The following is a 20,659-nucleotide window of genomic DNA, read 5'->3' as shown; positions in this document are numbered from 1 at the left end:
GGTCGAACGTCTTCAATGCTGTATCCTAGGGGAGCTTCATAAAACGATTTACTACTACTACTACTAGACTTTTTCCCACCTTTAGTCTCCATTAGAACATTCAATTTTCCTGCATATCAAATCATAACAAAATCATTTAACCAATCATGCTACATAAAAAGTAAAATCAACTGTGTAATCATTGTTCAAAACACAAAAAGCTTCATCATTTCATAATAATGATGACTTGATTTGATTTACTTTTTAGGTTTTAAGAAATCATTATCAGTAACTTATGAGGGCTATTAATGCTTTGAAAAATATTATAGAGGTGCTCCGGAGTCACGAGATGTGACATAAAACATAGCCGTTTGTAATCATGTAAAACTACAGTAACAAGAGTTGTGATATTGATCTTAAAAGAAATAAAATATTTGTTTTTGTAGTGTAGTTTTTTTAAATAAAAATATAACCTATGAAAAAAGTTATGCGTGTTACCCGATTCATGAAAAAAATGGTACCGGACTGCTTCTGAAACCTCATAATATCGGTACCGATTTGGTACAAAGGTTCCCAATTTGGTGGTTTCAAACCAGTACCATTTGTTCAGCTTTACATTAAACATTGTACGTCTTAAATTTTAAGATGCTCATGGTCATGTATTTTAATACAGTGTCGATAAAAAACAAGCATAATGAGCTCATGTGGTTGTTAGATGGGAAAACGCTTGCGATCTCATTTTCAAACCAATCTCACGCGACAACCATAGGGCTGCAAAATGCATGTTTTTTAAACAAGGTTGCAAACGAATCCGGCTCGTAGCATATGTACACAAATTGCAATTCACGCTCTACTTTATTACAAACATTATTTTTCTATTCATAGTACACGCTTTTAATATTCATTAAACGTTTAGTGCTAATACACTTTCACTTTATATTTATTATCGTCGTTTTTTATTTTAGAAATACTGCATATGTAGCATAAAATAAACATTAATGTATAAATAGCATATTCTTTATTCTAAAGTTCATTTACGCTATGTTATTAGCTAGATTGTATTCTCGTGTGGTATACGTGTGTAGGGGAGAGTTATCATAAAAATAAGTAGTTTTCTAGGAAGACTAAAAATAAATCATAGTCATTGGATCATATCAATCAATGGTTGAGATTTAAAATTATCAAAAACCGTCATAGTTTCCTAGAATTACTCTTTCATCATTATAACCGACATAGTCTCCTAGAATTATTCCTTCACCATAGGTTTTAATGTCATATATCAAAATTCTATTAGTTCTTACCATTCCTAGGAAACAACTTATTTTTATTTGAACATTTTTCTACGTGTGTGTACCAAACATAGTATGGAACTATGTTATTAATAGTTTGTGTTAAAAACTTAAAAACGTGTAAACAATATAGATTCGTAAGAGTGTAAGACACAGTTTTGTTCGTGCGTATTAAACTCAAAATATTTAACGATTTATTTATACCTAAACATTATAAAGTTAAGTTATATTGATTTTGTATTACACATAGTTGATAATACATTATTAATTATAATATGTACGCGAGTAAAATTATAAAAGACGTGTGTGATATGAATTTTGAATATTAACTCTGTTAAATCTAAATGAACTTGGCGAACAAAAAGCACTCCTACTTTTGGAGTATGCTCATAATTAGTTTCGGTACTACATTAGACATGTTATGAAAAATTATCAACGACACATCAAACGCACTAGCAAGCGTGTTACCAACTTACCATGTATTTCACATGTGTTGGACACATCAATTCCCCTATTTGATAAAGTTATGGTTAATCACGGAACGCAACATAATCACATCATTCACACCATTCACACCATTGTTGTTATATTGGTCTATTAAACATGATTGTTGATGCTAACAAACGAACTAGTGTTGTGTTTCAACAAGTTTGTTGAGAGTTTGGTGAGTGAAGGTGTTGTGAATGTATGAGTGGTTTGATTATGTGTATGGGAATATTTTCGATAATATGAGTATATTTGTATTAAAAGTAATTTATCACAATATAATCAAGTTTATAGAATTATAGGTATCAAGTAAGTAAACATTAATATTGAATCTTTCATGTTCATATCTCTTCAAATGTTGATTTAAATTGATTGTAATAACAACCGGTTTTTATGGTTTTCCTTGAAACTAAATAGTAAACACTCATAATTGTATGAATTTATTATTAGTAAACAAATTAGAGGATTCTATGTGCTTAAAAAATTATCTTGTAATGATTGTTTTTAATTAAGAAAAATAATTTATTTATTGTCAATTTTATATATATTAAAAACCAACATATACCCGACTTACATAAAACACTATTTATCATTCCCTTAAATTTGAGCCACATGATTATATTCTTTCTTCTTATATTAACATGTCATCCTTTAAATTTAAGCCACACAATTCTAAGTTTTATTTAAGTATTGTTTTATCTCTTTAAATATCTTTTACATATTTTATTTTTCACTTACAAATTTTGAAGTATAATGTTTTCTTAAATATCAAATATAACATTATAAAATACATTATTTTACCAATATTTTAGCATAAGATTCGTTCAAAACTAATTCACGTCAAATATAATATACTTTTATTTTTTTTTTCACAACATAATGTTATTCTAAATTTCAAATATACCGTAATCACATTAATATGTCTACGTACGCCGCGATACAACAACCTTCTACAATGTGTGACCATAGCATATGAATAAATGTCATTTTTTTGTTTTCATCAAGAAAACTTAAATTTTTATTAAGACAAATTTTATTAACATTACCTTTTATTAATGTTCCCATCGTGACACTTGGGTTTATGTCTATCAACGTTTCCGCTGCAACGTGCGGGAGCGTTTACTAGTCTCTATTAGTTAAACACATTATATTATCTTTAAACTGGATTTATAAGATGGTTTATTACTAGTCTCTATTAGTCAACGCGCGGGAACGTTTACTACCTTCTTAGACTTTCAACTATGGGCGAATAAGGGACGACATAGGGGTGGTATGGGAAGCAAACACCGCCAGTATAGGGGGAAAGTAGTGGGGTCATGTGTTTTCTCTCTCTCCCTCTCTCGCAAACACATACATACATACATACAAATAACATGGTAAATGAGCTTTAAACCACAACAGAGTGTTATGGAGAAGGATTTCAAGACCTTGTTTTTTATGTAACGATGACGTGAAGGGGCTTTAAAGCCTCCTCCGTGATGAATAGTCTTATGGCTTATGTCCACACCACTATATTTCATGTAACACGTATACATGTTTAAATGGTTCTCGTACTAATTGCTACACAAATTAAAAAGCGTTTATTCTAAAATGGAATATTGAAAATATGAAAATGACACGCTCCAACCTTTGTTCCATATTCCAAGAAATTGCTAGGAAACAATATTCCACAATTCTTCATCAAATGTGGAGAAATCCAATTTATTTATACTTATTTAATAAATCGTTTTTAGCTGTTTTAAATATTTAAAGGCAACCATAAATTAAGTTGGTATAAAATTTGTTTACAAAAATCAGTTAAATATAACTATTGAATAAATATGAATTAAGTTCTTGTGAAAATTTATGTAACTTCGATTTTTATTTATTTATTTGAGATATAAACTTTTGAAAGATTAAAGATATTACTTTGATGCAATATTGCATTTTATAGGGTTATATAGTTATGCAAAAGATGGTTATTCAATGAATGGAACTATGATATTTTCAGTAAAGAAGCGATAGAAAAGGATGCTAAACAAATCGAATTTATGCTATAGAATCACATAAATCATGGTAGAAATGTTCAAATTAGCCTTGTACCAAAAAAGTTGGAGAATCTGTATCGTAGCTAATTAGATTAGAACATGTTTTGTATTTACGATGGGCCTTTGTTTAAGGAAGAGGCTACGAAACTACTAAAATCACCGTTAAGCATACGTGCATAATATGTGAGTGTGAGCGTGTAGCATGCTGGCTAACACCCACTGGAACACTGCGACCGGTGTGGATGAGTGGGGGCATGAGCAACCTTTCCATGAGTGTGGCAACGGGAGATGTAAAGAGAGGAAGATATGTTCACTTCATATGAATTTTTTTCTTATTTTTTGTGGTTTGGGTTCTTTACATCGATATCCCATCCACTTTAAATAATTTTTAAATTTAAACCATAATTAATCAATGTTATTCTTTTATCCCCAACTAGTTAGACATAAAGTTTCCACTAATAAATGGTGTTCAAAAGTTCTCATTATATTATAAATATCCATTTTTAACACTTAATCATGTGTTTTATAAGATGTATTTTCAACAAATTTCTAAATAATAATAATAACAAATATAATTGGGATGTTATAATACATACTAAGGAACCAAGTTGGGTTGAAATTGACTGATACATCTACTCATAGGTGTTTAAATATGACTAAAAGGTTGCATGTAGTCCATATAAAACAATTAAATTGAGTGGTCATGGAAATTGTTGAAATTGCTCATCAAATGTTGCCTCCATCCATCACTAATAAAAAACAAAATTACCCTCATGCATGTTGTACATTGTATGACTTGACTTAACCTTAATTTTAAGCAATCATCCAATGATGTGTCCATCCATGCACAAGTTTAAAAACATGGACCATTGGCTTTGTGTTTCTAACTTAATGTACCAATAATTTGGTAAGTACAAGTGATTTTTTTTCTTTTTGTTGTGCAATTTGGTGAAACTACATTTCAAAAATATCTTATTAAACAATTACAATGGAGAGCATGTAAGCGGGCAACAAACTGTGTCACAACTTCATTTGAATGATAAAACTGATCATACGGAAAACTATAGAGACCAAACTCATGACTCTTGAAGGTTGAAGATAATATCTGCCAGAACCCGTTTCTACATTATCCATGAACCCTATCTTCATGACTGAACCATGGTCCATGAATTTGTGATCATCAACCCTTGGTCTACACCCCGCTTGACCCAAAGGTCCAAACTTATCCACCATAGATAACATCTATGATGATTATTTTGTTCATGTTGACTTAATAAGTTTATCTTACAAATATAATGTAAGGTTAGTAGTTTAACCGTATGATATGGTAAATACATTTTATGTAACACTTTAGACAAATTCATGACTGGTCGTGACTAGGATATATGTTGAGTTTATATGAAATGCCATGTCTTAAGTTTCACTAACGCGTTTTGAATGCTAATTCATTAGGTGTGGATAAAAGGAAAAAATTATAGATAAACGGACAAAGGTGCTAATTAAAACACATGTTTTGTTCATTCATTTATGAATAATATATTTTCTTCCATTTAGTTAAAGAAGCAGATATAAAATATGACTTTGTTCATTCAATAATGAGCGTGAAAATTCTTTTATGTTAGTTTCTTTAAATTCACGTGTTTATAATTTATATATTCGTTATAAGTTTTTTTATGCCCATTACCTCCTTCGGATGATTCAAAATTTCAATCAAGTACATACACTCTAATTATGGAAAAGACACGCAATATTGGTGATGTTCTTACAATAACTTTATTATAAAGAGAATGCGTATGTAAATGAACAAACTACTAGAATTGAACAAGAAACCAAAAATTGTAGAAGATGCCTATTACACTAAAAGGAAAAGAAGGAAGACATCAAACGTTTGAAAACATGTTCTTATAGTAATTTTAGTAAGTAATGATGATGGATAACGCATTGCTAATCAATATTAAGGATTCCGAGTGATCTAAAGATGCTGTTTTGAGACTTGTTTTGACTTAACTTTGTGAGTTATCTAATTGTATACAAGACTTTACTTTAGATATCTTTGTTTATTTTTGAAATGTTGGAGATAATAATAATAAGGGAAAATTCTCAAAATAACCCATTTATAGAATGTGTTTCCAAGTTTATCCCCACTAATTCAAGTTTCCAACTTTGTCCATTTGGTATCTCGTCGCCGACGACATGATAGCGAACACCGACGATGCGTTACTAAAACAAATAGGATAACGACACGTGGTCGGAATCTGTGTTGACGATGCGTTATGTTGCTAACGTAGGGTAGCGGCGATGCGTTATGTTGCTAACGTAGGGTAGCAACGATGCGTTATCACTAACGCATCGTGGAACCCTTGTGTTGTCATAACAAGGTAGCAGTAACATAACGCATCACCGCTACCCTACGTTAGCAACATAACGCATCGTCAACCCTATGTTATACGTAACATAGGGTAGCAACGATGCGTTATGTTGCTAACGTAGGGTAGCAGCGATGCGTTATCCACTAACGCATCGTCGACGACCTATTCCGGCCACGTGTCGTTATCCTGATTGTTTCGGTAACGCATCGTCGATGTTCGCTATCATGTCGTCGACGACGAGTTAACAAAGGGACAAAGTTGGAAACTTGAATTATTGGGGATAATCTTGGAAACACATTTTTTAAATTGGCTATTATAGGAATTTTCCCTAATAATAATGGTATGTTGACTATGATTGAGTTTGAAAAATGCTTATTGGCTTATTGGTGTTTTCATAAAGTTAATAAATTTAAATGTGTTTGGCAATCAAAAAAAACTTTTTTTTATTTTAGCCTTTTGAAATGGTTAAAAAAGTTATCTTTTTAGAAAGCCAAAATCCTAGTTTTCAAAATGATTTTTAGAAAAAGTCAATAAGCCTATAAGCATCTTTTAAACTCAATCCCAAATATGCTTTATATATGTTTGTACAATCACTAATTCACTTTTACTTGTAATTAATATTCGTCAGAGTTTGTGAATCCATCTTTTAGAGTATTAATGAATAAATATAAACAAAAAAAATATCCCATTTAATATTGTTCGTGTACATTAAATTATTTGTTTAAAATTAAAACAACAAATGCGAGCATACCTTCAAAACACTTAGTGATACATTATTTGTGTCATCACAACCTTTATATTTCCTAATTTCAAGTATTTCAAAATGTATCAGATCAATATTCATTTATGGGTAAGCCATCTTAGACTTTTCAACAACAACAAAAAAATACCATATCAGAGGCAACGCTCATGAATGACTGTAAAAGTCAGTAGGCACTGCTAACTCGATCGACTGGTGAGTTGCAAATACTCGGTCTTAATCAGAGATGACTCGCCGAGTACTCGGTCTAGACAATAGGTACTTCAGGATTATTCGTTGAGTAATCAACGCGTAGACGTGATGCTTACAACCATGATCATGAGTAAGTTTCGTGTATAATGTTTTTCACAAGAGGTGTGAACTTAATCATTCTTTTTCGGTTATCAATGTTTTCATGAAACAAATAAGAGCATTCTCATCCTATTCCTCATCCATATCTCTATAATTACACTAAAAAACACTACATTTCTCTCTCCTGTTTAATTAAATAATATTTTTTATATATTTATCATTACAGTTTTCTCATTCCTCTACTCACAACCAATCCAACAAATAAAAAAATAAATAGAGACAAACAATGTTCCCCAAATGTTTCCCTAAATTACAAAAAATCACTACATTTCTCTCTCCACCATATAATTTACACTTACAATCACTCACAACTTCACCCTATAATTTGCAAACTCCCCACACATAATTATAGGGGATGGGATGAGAATGCTCTAATATCGAATCTTGGTCAAAAACTTTATATTATACGACTCTTTCAACTAAAAAACAAAATAAAGAAACTTCACGTGAAGGACTTCATGGTTTTGGATTCTAACAAAATGTTTTTTAGTTTAAAAAAGTAAAAAGAAAATTAAATTGTGTTAATGGCATTTTTATTTAATTGGTAGGTTCCCTGCATTTGTGGTGAAAGGTGAGATTAAAAGGACAAAAATGAGATTCGGATATTGAAAGGGGTTTTTTATACACACCCTCCATTTTACTAAAACACCTATTGATAGGGCTATACGGGGCGTATAGGTCTCTATATATACCCTGTATAGCACTATACGGCGCGTATAAACACTCGTATAACCTCACCTATAACTCTATACGAGACATATAAGGGGGGTGTGGGGTTCCCCTAGTAAGACCCTGGGTGAAATAATTGTATGTGGCCCATTTTATTTATATATTTTTAGAAGAATAATAATGTTGAAAAATAATAATAAAAAAAGAAATCCAAGAAAATGATAAGATGCCCATCGGCTGAATTCAAAGGCTTTGCTTTTGTCATTTTCTCACTTTAATGTGTGTCTTCGTGTGAATTGGTTTATCAAATCATACACGAAACCAATGTTTTCAGAGCTGGCCCGGACGTCGACCCGGACGCTTTACCGGGTCAAAGGTCGGACCGATCCGGAAGGGCGGACCGGTGTTTGACCCGGATGATATCATAAATAATATTATATTATATATTTTAAAATTTAGAGAACTTGAAACATAACACATTTATTTATCTTTGTTATATTTTAAAAGTATAAGAAATTTTAAGAAATAGTTAGTTTTAAATCTTAATTCTAAAATAATAATAACATATAAGTATTCATCTTTATACATTCGGTGTGTTAATTTTTTAATTTTACGATTCTACATATAATATTTATATTTTACTATTTTCTAGCAAAAATAAACCAGCCCATATTAAAAAAAACTTTAACTGACAGTCCATAAAAGCCCATATCAATTAACAACTTCAACTTATAAGTGTTTCAATTTTTAGGGTTTTTAAATATGTTATACTCAGCCGTCAGTTTCATTATCTACCATCTAAGCTACCCTTCTTCATCTCCATCTATCTTCTATCAAAAATTTCATCCATCTATAAACACAAAACAAAAAAATGTGGTGGTTTTTTGTTGTAGTGAAGGCTGGTATAAAGTAGTCGCCCCTGCAGATGGCTCAAACGAAGGGTGCAGGCTACGATTTAGGGTTTCTGTGAGAAAAAAACACCTTAAGATTCGAAATATCCAAAATTGCCGGTTCACCCGTCGGGTCATCGGGTCCGGGCCGACCGCGAACCGTGAAACCCGGCCGGGTTTTTAGAAAACGGTCTTAATACCCTGACCCGGCCCGGTATAGGTACCGGGTCCCGGTCGGACCGGTCCCGGTTGTAAGGTTTTTAGAAAATTATGGTTGTAAGGTTGTTTTATATTATTTGTTTTAAATATTTTTATATTTTTTAAAATTTTAATTTTATTTATTGTAATAAAGTTAATAATATGTTTTGAATTTGATGATAAAAAAGTTTCACAAACAAATAATACTTCATTTAACAAAAAAAAAAGATTCAATTACAATAGAGAGACAGATAATCGGACAAAAAACTGCGCCGTCACCCCCTTTTGAATGACAAAATTGATTCTATTGAAAACAAAGTTATCGTTTTTCGACGTCGCCGAAATATTGTGCACGACTCGCTGGACTCATTTTAAAAACGTAGCAGTATAGGGGATAAGAGAATCAAATGTATCAAAAACAAAATGAATGAATGCATGTTGATTATACGTCTTCTCGTACTTAGTAAATAAATGAGATGTTATAATCCGGTTTAAAATTATCCGAGTCCATAAAAGCCCATATCAATTAATAACTTCAACTTATGTGTATAAGTGTTTCAATTTTTAGGGTTTTAAAAATTATCCGAGTTTGGTGAGACCTATGACCCATTTTTTACCATAAAGTAATTTCTTAATTATAAATAATCTTTTAAAAATCGGATATTAATTTTTAATATATCACTATTTTATAGGAATTTCATATCAAATATTTGATGAGATTAATTTTTAATATATTGAGATGTTATAACTCCTTTAAGGGCGATCTGGGTTTGGTGAGACTAATACCCGTGAATTCCGGTTAAATTAATGAGAAAACTTTATTTACAAATAAAAAATCTGATAGTTTGAAAAAATTCAGGGAGGTTTTGTTTATATATACTTAAGATATATTTTCAAACTTAAATCTTAAAACAAATTATTTATGCTACTAACACTAATGTGTGGCTACATATAATGAAGCTTTTGTTCTTTTAATTAATCTGAATTCTGAGGTAGATTAGTCATCAATGTAGTGTGTAGATATGGTCACAATTGAAGCCCAAACATAAGTAAGTTCTAGTGGGCCAAATAGGAGACACAAATTAAATTAAGCCCACTGATGAATTATTCGAGCAAGGTTTAAACTTCTAAGGTCAAAACAAAGGTCATATTATTTGGGTTTGTATAATCTGTGACAGGCTTAACTTATTCGAGGCAATATTAACACATATTGAGGAACTAGCATGGGTTTAGCGTACCCAAAACTCGAGCATTAGGCGAACAAAGCCCAATCGGTGAGCTTTGATTGCGACTCATAAACCGATACTCGTTTCTTTTTATATAAAACTAAGGGGGTGTTTGTGTGAGCTTTTGAAACTTGCTTATTTGCATGTTTGTTGGTTAAAAACAAAAGATGGTTGGCAAAGCTCATCCAAAAACTTTGTAATGAAGCTTTTCAAAAGTGGTTTTTTGTTTTTTAATAAGCAAATGTTAATCGGTATGGAGTGTTCATATTTGAATAGGGCTTAAAAAGAATCGAAACCACCGAACCAAACACAAATTCTACTTTCATATATATTTTTAATCAGGTTATGATTCACATTTTCGTATCGATTAAAATTTGTGCTTTCAAATCGATTCAACCCGACTATTAGAATCGAATTGGCGTTTCAAATTATAATTCGAATACAGTTTCAAATACTGAAATACTTAAAATTCGAATAACCCGAGAACTATAGGTGCACAAATCGGGTATTAGAAAAACTCAGATTCGGATATAGAACCGGGTTCCGGTATGATCGGGTATTAGCAATACCCAGGTCGGGTTCGAGTATTGCCTCTAAAAACCATACCCTATGTATCAGGTTCGGGTCGGGTATAGAACCGGGTATTCTAAAACAGGGTGTTTTAATACCCTATTTATGGGTATTGAAAAAACTATATTTTCGGGTTTTTTCGGGTATTTTTTTCGAGTATTTTTCGGGTATAGATTGATATTTTTTAGGGGTTGCACTTTTTAGGGGTTTTTTCGGGTATTTTCCAGTTATTTTTCTGGTAATTTCGGGTGTAGATCGGATAATTGAAAACCCCGGTTTCGGGTATTGGAAAAACCCGGTTCCGGTATGGAACCAGTTCGGGCTTTCGGGTATTACCAGGTAAAAATCGGGTCCGGTTCGGGTACGGGTTTTGGTACTAAAATGCATGCCCTATCCGTACCCTACGGGTAGGGTCGGGTACGGGTTCGGGCTTTAAAAACTTGAGTATAAACAAAACCGGTTCTGGATTTTTTTTGGGTTCGTTTTTTTTTTCAACCTCTACCTAGAACCAATTAGATTAACACTCCCACATGAGATAGCTATCTCATGTATCTAAACACTGTACATATTTAGCTAGCGTCTAGCCAGTATTTTTAATTGATATTTTGTTGGTCTTAAAAAAAAAAAAAGATAAAACACTCCCACAGTCCTACTTTCCATAACCAAAGGCAACTTCAAAAGCAATAACATGTAAATAGACGCAATAAATTCACTTTGGGCTGAAATTGTTGGGGCCATTAGTGGGCTATATTCTCTTACAGCCTATAAGAGAATATGAGCTGCTTTAATATGGACTGAGCCCGAGGCCCATACCCGTTGGAAGATTATGACTTTTGACTTGTGAGGTGTGTTTTTCATTTCATTTGTTTTAATATTTTTATTAATTTGGTGATTAAATTTGGAACTCTGTCAATAGCTTCTTGATACAGTTTATTGTTGGGGAATTTCGGAATAACAACTTGGATTATCTTGAATTATCTGAGAGTCGTATGCACTTTTCGGATATTGGTGGTTCTCCATAAATATCAATCGAATAAAACTCATACGAGATCAAGAACTTCGAATGTGATTTTCTCAAAGTGAATTAGATGAACCGACAAATGAAGTATTCCATGCAATGAATGAGATCTCAATTAGGGTTTGGTAACGGCCAAAAGCGTTATTCATTTAAAATTCGAATTTCATTAAAGTTCCATCTATTTTGACTTATGTTACAACTAACAAGTATGGCAAATTTCATTAAGTTGCCCTTGGACCCTATTAGGGGCTACCGTCCCTTAGATCCTGCTACTAGACGCGCTGCTTCCGGACCCCCGCCAAGGGGTACTACCCTCTTAGAACTCTTGTTCATTTGGGACATTATATTAAACTACAACTAGCGTGTACTCCTAATTTGTTTAATGTATATTACTAAAATATCTAACATATATTTTGATGGAAAATGCATGGAAATATATCTAAATTTATACTTATTGTTACCAACAAAAAAAACAACCTAAAAATTTTGTTTTATAAACTATTAATTTCGGTTTGCTTCGTTTAATTAATTTGTTTATACACATATAACCATAACCGAATTATAAAAATTACGAGTAGTTATTAATAGCATCATAACCGAGCCATCGATTTCTAAGTTGGTTCGATTATGATTTAGTTATTTGATTTTTGTTTTCTATCAAAAAGTTAAGATTAAACACACCTAATATGAATAACATACACATACGTAAGAAATAAACACAAGATCATACCATACGAATGTACGATCGAATTTTGAATCGACACATTTTAGCATATTTTCACCCTTAAGCCTGACTATTATTTTCGTAAAATGTTTAGTCAATATTCAAGGCACGTAACTAACAAAAAATTGCAAATAACAAAACGCCTCTAAATAGTTTATGTTTTGATTTTTCTATATAAAATAGTAATTCGGAACATAAATAATTAACAATTCACTAGTAAACGTGTTATTTTTTATAAAATCATACTATGATTTTATATTAATATAATTTCGTAAAGTAAAAAACACTCAAAATATTATTACCTTACTCCCTTAATTAAAAAGAAAAAAAAACTACTTATGATTTAAATACTAAAATTTACGTAATATACTGATGTTATAATGATGGGTATCAAAATTAGATGTACAACTCATTCCAAATACAAAGGGCTGAATAAGAAGCAACTGAATTAATTAACTTTTTTAAGGTAATTATGGCAATTTGTTTTAAGTTAATAAAAAGAGCAAAAGAAAAATCTTTATGGCACCACTGCCCCCGCGTCGCTACCTTCATCACTACCGTCTCCATCAAACCCACGGTCCATAAAATATAGTGGGTAAACAGTTTTCTAAAACAACTCATTATAACCCGAGTCTATTTTAATGAAAACTTGTTTTTTATTTGAATTCCTTTTGTTGAAAACTTGTATCAGCCCGAAGTTGTTTTGACCCGCTGTCCAACATGTTTTGTAATAATAATTTGTAATTGGTAAAGAAGAAAAATAATATAGTTGATTTATTTGGTTGAAATATTGGTGGTAACACAATAATTGATGGTTGTATAGGAAAGGAATACTAATTAGTTAATAATGGTGATATGGTTTGATTGATTGATCTAACATGCGTTTGGACCCAAAGGAAGTACCAAATTAACACTTTTGTCAACTTTACTTAACCTACGACCCCAACACTTCTAAAAGTTTCACTCCTAACAATCATCATCACCACCACTACCACTACAATTATTAAGTTATCCATTTATCATATTAGAAAAACATTAGGTTTTATGAATGGTTTTATCACAAACTATATAAAAGTAAGAGCATTCGTAGTAGAATATAAAATCACGCCAACTCAGCTCCGAAACACCCCCACACGGCTACGCCATTGATGTTTTTAGCTTGTGGGGGTTGTGAGTTTAGAAGGCCACCAAGGTATTTGGGCGGTTGTACTATTGGAGAAAATAAAATAAAAATCGTTTTTTAGTTTATAAATAAACGACATTGAAACCCATTTTTTACACAACAATTTAGCCTCTTTGTCTTCCAAAACCAAACCTTTTTCATCTATTGTTCATACCAATGTTCGAACAATCTTCGTCATGGATCCCAACAACCCGAACAATCAGCTCTTTAATGGGAGAGACAGGTAGAGCCATCTCCGAGAATTTATATGCATCGGCCAAACTGAAATAAAAAGGCCCGTAAATATTAGCGAGTAACGAAATTATAAGCTAATTTTTTAAACAACATGAATGTTATAACAATAAATATGACAAAAATATAGTAATAAAATCAAATAGATTAATATTTAAAACCGCTAACCGACAATTTGTGAAGCTCTCCTAGCATTTTTACTACCTAAACTTTATCAAATGGATAAATAATAATAATAAAAAATTAGACCCGGTAATTTAAAGATGATCAAAATCCAATTATATTAAGTTTTATTATATATATAAACAAATAAAAAAATTGACCCCTAGAAAAGCGTGCCTCGACCAAAAGTGCGGCTCGCACACCTCAAAAGCTGGCCATCGATTGAAAATATTTCCTTTTACTACAAATATTACAAAAAAGTTTTACGTACAAATTTCTTCTTTAGATACTTTTTCATCTTTCCAACTATTTTTTTACGTTCAATAAATGAAGAATAAAAATAAGATAAGAAAAAGATGATGACAATGATTAAAGATTGCTTATTGTAATATAACTATAAGTGAACTAGTTGGAGATGATGATTGAGAACACTCATGACTAATCTCACTACAACAGAAAGAGACTAGTTCCAACTTCCACGTACCTAAAACTTTGCTTGTTTCATTCATTCACTACTTTTGTCACATCACCCATTCACTATTAATGCATAATTCAAAATGGTTTTTTCTTCCCATGAATTTTATTTTCATAAAGCATGCTAATTTAACCATTGTTAGAGGATTATCACAAAAGTGTATATCAACTATTGGGGAGAACACCATTTAAAAAGGATTCGAACTAGGGTTAGGATTGGTTGTTGTAGAAGCTTTTCTTCAGGGATCTGCCAGCTAGACTAACAACATTTAGAAAGATATAATTTCTAACCGTCCGAAGTGTAAGTCAAAGGCCGGTTAACAAAATTCAGTATAATAATTAAAAAGTCCAAATATTAAATTTTATAGCAAATTAGTAGCATGCGTGGACTGAACAATGTTCAAAATAGCATCCTCGCGATTCTTAGACCCACAACAGAAAAAAATGTCAATAATGGTTCCGTGTAACCAACATAAATACCAAAGTATAAGATTAGCATCAAGTAAATTGAACTTCAAAATCATAAGTCTTACTCCTACTCTCAATCTTCAAAGCTAACAATCTCAAGCATGATTACATCTCATCACGATTTCCCTACGAAGTTCCTCGAAATATAGTCGTATTTCTAGCAATGCATTCACATCCATGATCATGATTTATTGACATGCTTCGTTCTTTTCAAGCTCCATATCTCACCTCCAACCTCAGTAATTTGTCCTTTTGGCGGATTTTGCTTTCCTCTATTTAGCTTTAATCCTTAGCTTCTTTGCTTCCAAACTTAGTATTTCATTTTCAATTTGTAATTTTTTCCTTTTTGTCCATGCAATGCACAAATCTTCTAGGCTATAAGACAGTACAGCCGTAAAACACATTCTCTTGATCGTGTGGCTCCTTTAAACGAGTATACTTCATCTATCATAGTTAGATAGTTTCCTCAATATGCCTCTCTTGCGGGTTTTAGGGGATTTTGTGTCATTTTTCAGCTTTCCTACCCATTTGTCGGTCCAGTTCGATAACTTCATTCTTGATCACACTCCTCTATAGAGAAAAAAGAAAATCGAATCTAATCAAACATAAAAATAAACCAAAAATCAACTTGAAATTATGTAATTAACTAAAATGTTGAAGACCACATAGCGCTAACAATTGTATCAACTTAACCTAACGATTGTATTTGCCATAGTTGGGCTATCAAGAAAGTAGAAATCAAAAGTAGAATTGGTTGGTGTTGCTTTGGGAGGGAAGGGAAATGGGTAGGGGTCCTAGGAGAGTGGGGGTGGGGGGACTTATTATTATTATTATTATTATTATTATTATTATTATTATTATTATTATTATTATTATTATAACGTTCTCTTTTCGCATTAGTTTATCACGTTATGTGATTACAAAGAGTATCTTGCGATTGCAAAGTGAATCCTAACGCATAGACGTGTGATCCGTTAGAACAATCATGTGTGATTTTCCAAATGCACTCATTTCTTTTCTATACAAGTTTTAATGCCCAAAGGAACAACTTCAAATATCACAAATTCACAAAATTAAAAATTGTGGATGGTATTTGTATTGGAGGTCTTTCACATATTCTTGCAGTTCAATTTGTTCCAAGTGGTGGAGACCGGTCTAGTGCATAAATCAAACAGTCAAACAACATAGCCCATGTGACCATTGACCGAATATCAATTAGCTAGTATAATCTTTAAATAAACTAATAAAAATGTAATATAATACTCAATAATAACAAATAAACAAATGTAACAAAATCTTTAACACTATCACTAAATTGCAAATCATTACAATTTAGTGGGGTGTCCCCTCTTGTCGGGCTTAGGGACATCGGGTTTGTTGCTAGGCAGGCCGTGCTAAGGCAGAAGCAAGAAAAATTGCTAAGCATGAGAAGACGTGTGCGGAGAATCAACACGCCTTCATTCCTTTTGCTTTTGATACATTTGAGTCTCTTGCTCCCGATGCTGCTACGTTTCTAAAAAGAGTTCAGCGGGTCGTGCACAGTAAATCAACGACGCCGAAGAACGATAATTTTATTTTCAGTAGGATCGGTTTTGCCATTCAAAAGGAGATGACGACGCAGCTTGTTGCCCGCTTACCGGCCTCTTTATTGTAATTGGATTCTTTTATTTGAAATAAAATCCATCTCAAATCATTACAACTGTCTTTTAATAACCTATAAATTTCCAAATCAAATAATTAAACCCTCTAATCTTTTAGCTTAGATCAAGCAATCAAATATTAGTGGCTAAAAAATTGGACCTCAATAATGCCTAATTTAAATATTTATTAAATTAAAATACTTTCTTTATATAAAATCCATAACAAAATCATTGCAATTATAATGGAAGATGGTGAGGTAGCATGTGCAATTTCTCTCTTTATGAATATATAAACTTCATCCTCACACTCAATTCATAATTCCCACAAAAACTTTACACTAATTGTGAAAACTGAAAACAGAGTATCATGAAAAACAGAGGAAAATCTGTGAAAACAGAGCAAGATAAAGCCAAATTCATCTCAAATTCCAACAATTTGTCATCAAATTCATCACAATTATGTATAAAGCACCCATCAAGTTCATCATCCGGTGGAATTTGTGCATACTGCTTAAACGAAAAGCTGATTAAGCTCGTGTGTGCCGATTGTGGAGAACAGAGGATTTCCCCTTGTTCTTGCTCGAATTCGGGTTTTTCGTCGTATAGGAACTCGTCGTACTCGTCGTGTGCGGTGGATGTGGGAAGCGTGGGACGGGTATCGTGTTTGATCGATAGCGTGGCGGGTTATAATGGAAACGAGGCGAAAACGCTCTTTTCGCATATGAAATTGAAACAGAGTGAAACAGAGGATGTGGTAATGTTTAAAAGAAGTAGTAGTTGTGTTGTTGATGTAAAAAAAAAAAATGGGTTTTGGAAAATTGGGAATTTTTTCAAGAAAAAGAAAGAGAAAGAGAGAAATAATATTGGATTGGATCAAGAAAGTGATGTGTCAAGATCAAGATCATTAAGTAGCTTCATGGGTGATAAGTTTCACAATGAGATTATTGCGTGTTCGAGTGCGAAGATTTCTGATTTCACTAGTGGATTGATGGATTTGGAAGGCGGGTTTCGGGTAAAAGAATCGAAGTTTAGTAGAATGGAAGATGATGATGAGTTTATTGATTTGGAGATTGAGGTATGTGGTAATTCAAAAACAGAGCAATCTGTTTTCAAGAAGTGTGATTTAATGGATTTAACCAATGGCGGCGGCAACGGTGGCGGAATGGGGGTTAAGAAGGTGAAGAACAACCATATGAAATCATGGAAGTGGAATTTCAAACATCAATCTAGGAATGATGATCATAATCACATCTTGAAATCTTGATTTTGATTATTAAGATTGTTACTTCATGTAATATTGTTTGTTATTTCATTTGATGTAATAACTAATAACCATATACCATTTATTTTTATGTTATGGGCTATCAGCATAAGCCCATGAAGATATTGGGCCATTTTTTCTTGAATACCTTAAGGAATTTGTTTTATGTATCAACTTGTTTTTAAGGAATATTATTGTAGTTTTGGCATACTTTGCATTGAAAAGTTTTTTAATGTTGAGTAGAATGTTTCTTGAATTCCTTATACTAAAGAATTTTGATGTAATTATTTTATTCCAATTCCTTCTTACTAACCAACCATGCTTTATATAAGATGAAATTAATTTAATTTCAATTCTAATTCTAATTCCATCCAATATCAATATCGTATCAGAATACTAAAACCGAAAATTAGTACAAGCAATAACTGAATACCTTATCAATTATGATAGTATCAGACCGTTTCTATACCAGCAGTGCAAAAAATACCGAAAATACTAAAACCAACTCCTATCAAAACCGAAACCATAAAAATGAATACTTGGTAAAATTTGTCACGGATTTCATAAGTTTTAGAATTTAGAACATGCCTATCAGCGTTTAAGAATTTATGAATGCTGCAAACCAACCTTAAAATTGCTCCTCTCACAACCTAGTAAAACTTGTTTTTTTAAATCAAACCCAAATTTTGCTACTCTTACGGTCTTAGGGGACCATATGAAGCATTTGTGTGTTTATTATTAAAACTTTAATTTCAACGTAAATTACTTTGTAACTATGAGTATTTAGGATTAATTGATTATAGTTATTATTAATTTTCATTTGGTCCAAATTGTACTACTTTCTATGTTCAATCAATGCATGATTTGAAACTCACACGTGTACCACGGCAAAGTTATGTTAGTGATGCAAATGTAAGTTATTTTTAATTTTTATATTCACGTCTGTATCTGAAATATTAACTAATCAATTATATACTAGGTTAGAACTCGTGTATTGGTCAAAAATATTATAAAACAAAAAAAAAAAACATATATATAGATAATAAGATAAATAATGGGTTCATATTATATAGACAATTATAATACTTTAAGTAAACATATAAATTACAATTCTATAAATATTTTCTTGACTTTGATTTACAGTCATCGCAACATATGTATCGGAAAATTCTAATGTATATCAAGTAAATTTCAATAAAACTAATCAAATGTATCGGAAAAATTTAAGCCTACTTTAAAAAAAGTTTAAATTATCTTTTTTTAAGTAATGCACTATTGCAAAGTTATAAAAAATTATCTAAATGTTTTCGTGAATGGCCAGTTTACAACTTGATTGAAAACCATTATAATATCCACATCAAATCCTTTAACCTGTTTACTAAAATGGGCCACATGGAAAAAAAAGGCAAAAGAAGAAACATTTTCTTATGTTCGGAAGCAAACAAAGTACACATACCTTGTAAACTATATATGCAACCCAAAATACAATCACTTAAAGATATCTAAACTTAAAAAAATAATAATATAATAATGATAGTAACATGGACACTTACCATTTATGGTCATTCTTTGTTGTGTAGAGACTAAATTCTCATTGGTGATACCTATATAATGAAAAATTAAAAATGATAATTTTACTGAATAAATAAATCACTATGAAAATGAAGCATCTAAAAATAGTGCATCACCTGAAAAAAAAAATCTAGATCCGTCACTGTTGATTGAGTTTGGACTTAATGGAAATCAATCCAAATATTGATCTGTTTATTAGGGGGTTATTCGAATCTTTGTGGAATATATCGAGTTAAATTGGGTTGATTTTTGGGTTGATCAGTTTCTAGTCGCATTCAACCAACGTGGGTCCACCCCTGCTTTTCCTATCGTTTTTCTTATTTTTTTTCTTGTTAAATAAAGTGAGAACTAAACCAACTATACAAGTTTTGTTGGGGCTTGGACACATGGTGGTAGAGCCAATCACTTTTCTCTTTTTAAATAAAATGAGAAATAAATCAACTGTACCTAGCTGCATAATCATTGATAACGAATAGTGACGACGTTTAACAACATTCAAACCTTTAAAATTCCAAATCGTGTACATAAAACGGCGTATCAACTAAACTTGAAATGTTAGCTAGAAACAGTATGTTTTTAATAAAAATATATCAATAGAAAATATGCAAAAGAAATACTATATATAAAGTTGATTTGGGTCTACTTAATTTGGGTCTCTAAAATTTAAAATTTAGTGAATAGTATATGATTTAGAAATATAGCATCTTTACAAGTGATATTTCATAGGTTAAATAAAATTTAGTAACAGTTTTTTTTAAATAATTGTTAATTAAATTACATTTCTTATGATGGAAAAGTCGATGAAATTATTATAGCTATATTTATTTTGTTAAATATTATTAAGTGAAGTGATATTTTCACAATAACTAACAAATATTCATAAGTTCACTTCATTAAATAAAAAGAATATGTAATAAATAAATAAATAAAAAGAATCTCTAATTAAATAATTAAAAATATTTATAAGTTTACTTGATTTTAAAATTGAATTAAAATAACTAGGAAATGCCATGTGTCATTTTAAAAAAATTGGGTGAAAAGTAAAAGGAGAATTTTGTGGAAAATCCACTTGTTTATTATATAGAGAGATATAAACGAAAACCCAAAAATCA

Source organism: Bidens hawaiensis, unplaced genomic scaffold (genome assembly GCF_021521415.1).
Source record: "Bidens hawaiensis isolate Kalapana, Puna unplaced genomic scaffold, B.hawaiensis_p1.1 tig00019321_1, whole genome shotgun sequence".
Lineage (NCBI taxonomy): Eukaryota > Viridiplantae > Streptophyta > Magnoliopsida > Asterales > Asteraceae > Bidens > Bidens hawaiensis.
This window is presented reverse-complemented; position numbering follows the sequence as displayed.